Source organism: Trichechus manatus, unplaced genomic scaffold (assembly GCF_000243295.1).
Source record: "Trichechus manatus latirostris isolate Lorelei unplaced genomic scaffold, TriManLat1.0 scaffold00001, whole genome shotgun sequence".
Taxonomy (NCBI): Eukaryota; Metazoa; Chordata; class Mammalia; order Sirenia; family Trichechidae; genus Trichechus; species Trichechus manatus.
The window spans coordinates 13,366,280-13,368,594 of record NW_004443937.1 but is presented as its reverse complement, the minus strand read 5'-3'; the positions used below and the strand labels follow the sequence as shown (position 1 = coordinate 13,368,594).

The 2,315-nt window shown below is 38.3% G+C and overlaps 1 protein-coding gene across 7 annotated transcripts in view; it reads left to right on the top strand.

Moving 5' to 3' along the window:
- The first annotated feature begins 398 nt into the window (after positions 1-398).
- Positions 399-2,315, top strand: part of TMCC1 (transmembrane and coiled-coil domain family 1) — a 202,611-nt gene continuing 200,694 nt past the window's right edge. For all 7 annotated transcript variants that reach the window (XM_004368356.2, XM_023741340.1, XM_023741382.1 and 4 more), the window contains exon 1: positions 399-1,787. The gene's annotated coding sequence lies outside the window, so the exon portion shown is untranslated. The remainder of the gene's footprint in view (positions 1,788-2,315) is intronic.

Here is a 2,315-nt window from a genome sequence, read left to right as displayed (position 1 = left end):
TAAATTTTCTTGAGCTTTGTTCTAGGGTGCAGTTAAGTAATTTGGAAATAGTTTGAGCGTTCAAAGCTTCCTTTTAAGCTTTGTTAGGTGAAAGCAGAGCAGTGGTTAATTAATTTTGTCCAAAACCCTTTTGAATACTACTGATGCCTTGTGAATTATGAGATTTTTCACTCTGGCTGATGAGAACATGAACTATTCCTGGCCCCATGTAAGATCTGGAGATTGTTCCCCCTACTCTTTTCAGGTGGCTTCCTCCTCACCCCAGCCCTCACCTCTATCTTGAGTAGTTTCCTCATACACATACATTGATCAGTAATCAACTGAAAACTTGAGGGAGACCCTTTGCAGATCACTCGATCACTCTCTTTCTCTGGGCAGCTCTCTCCTCTGCAGTACTCTACTTTGAGAACTCTAGCCACCTTGGCCTCCCTACACTTCCAGTTCCTTCACTCAGACTGCTGGACTCTGCCTGGGTTTCCCCTCCCTGTGCTTTGGCCTGGAAACTCTCTCCAGGCAGTAAGTTGGGGCAGTCATTTCTTCCTCTCTCTAAGGGGTCCACTGTGCTGTGCTGCCTGATGTCTAAGGTCTGAAAATCATTCTTTCATGTATTTTGTTGGTTTTTTTAGTTTTGGATGAGTGAATCCAGTCCTTGCTACACCGTAATGGCCAGAGCTTACTATATATTCTGTAATTTATAGGTTGATAGAAATGTAGTGATATGGCAGGTATCAAGATCACTGCTTTAATTTGCTACCGAAATATACAGATTCCTAGTTCTGTAAGATATCTAACCAGAAACCAAAAACAAACAAACACTTTTTGCCATTGAGTTGATTCTGACTTATGGTGACCCCATGTGTTAACAGGGTAGAAGTGCTCTGTAGGGTTTTCTTGGCTGTAATCTTATGGAAGCAGATCACCAGGCCTTTCTTCTGTGATGCTGCTGGGTGGATTCAAACGTCCAACCTTTCAGTTAGTAGTGGAGCACAAACTGGTTGTGCCACCCAGGGACAGTAAGAGTACCCAAAACCACCCTATGTGTCAGATTAACTTTGATGTTCCTCATGCCAGAGTTATATATGTTTTTTGCATACGTTATTCTATATTTTATGCTGACATAGGCTTCTGCATTAGTAGTTCTACAGTATTAGTTTTATAAGACCAGAATGCTTGGTCTGTTTGCCAGACTACCTAATGTTATTTGTCTGTGTATGTTTGGTTGGTTGTATGATATGGCCATCATCTTGCTTAAAAAAAAAAAACAAGAAATAGATTTTTATGTTTTCTTTAAAACATAGCTTGTTTATTATTAGTCAGAGATCTGGATTACCCACCAAGGTGTATCTTTGATTGCTGCTCTCGTTGATAAGCCCCAGTGCCACCTGGACTTGGACACTTCATATAATTTGTCAATGATTGCTGGTGTCAACTTGAAAAATTTTATAGCATAAGAACTGGTAATTGTTTGTCAGCCAGTCATTTGCATTCAGTAGTATTTCTTTCTCCTTCTCTTGCTCCTCTGTCCCAGCAGGTATTACTTTCTCGAGAAGATACACTCACAGTTAGCACTTTCTTCAGATGCTGACACTTGGTGAACAGCTGCTCTTAATCACAAGATTTAGAAGACACAGTGTCCACCCTTCCAGATTGGATTGGATCTCTTTTCATATGGATCTTCTATTTGTATGTCTTTTTTAAAAAGAACTTTTTTTGGGAAACATTTTGGATTCCACTATTCATCCTCATCTATGCAAAGAAAGAAAAGCTATTACTGGGATTTTGAGGAGGTACGTCATTTTTCTTCTGCAAAATTGCATCACTTAGGTGTTCCAAGCAGTACGAAATAATGATATAACATTCACTGTTTCCTCTGTAGAACTCAATTCTCATTCATTTACTTGTTCTATCTTTCTTTCTCCCATTCTTTCTTTTTCTAGCAGTTGTCCTAGCTAAAAAAAAAAAAAAAAAAATATCTTCATGTGCAGTATAACAGCGCATTTCTCACATTCTTTCTGGATGTTACTGACGCTGAGTTAGACTTAAAAGTAACCGGAAGCAGTTTGAATTCTTATTCCTTAAGATTGTGGCTTCAGTGAAATTCATTTATTTGTTCCCATATTGTTTAGAAGATGGATGGTTTGAGAAAGTTTAGAATCTTTAGCAAAGTATACAGCTATATGATTTTATAGTGTGATTCAGTATCTGTGAGAGGACGTGTGATGTAGAGTTTTGAACTAAGAATCGAGAGACTTCACTCCCAGTTCTGATATTATTATTATTATTTTTTTTTTTTTTATTGTACTTCAAGTGAAGGT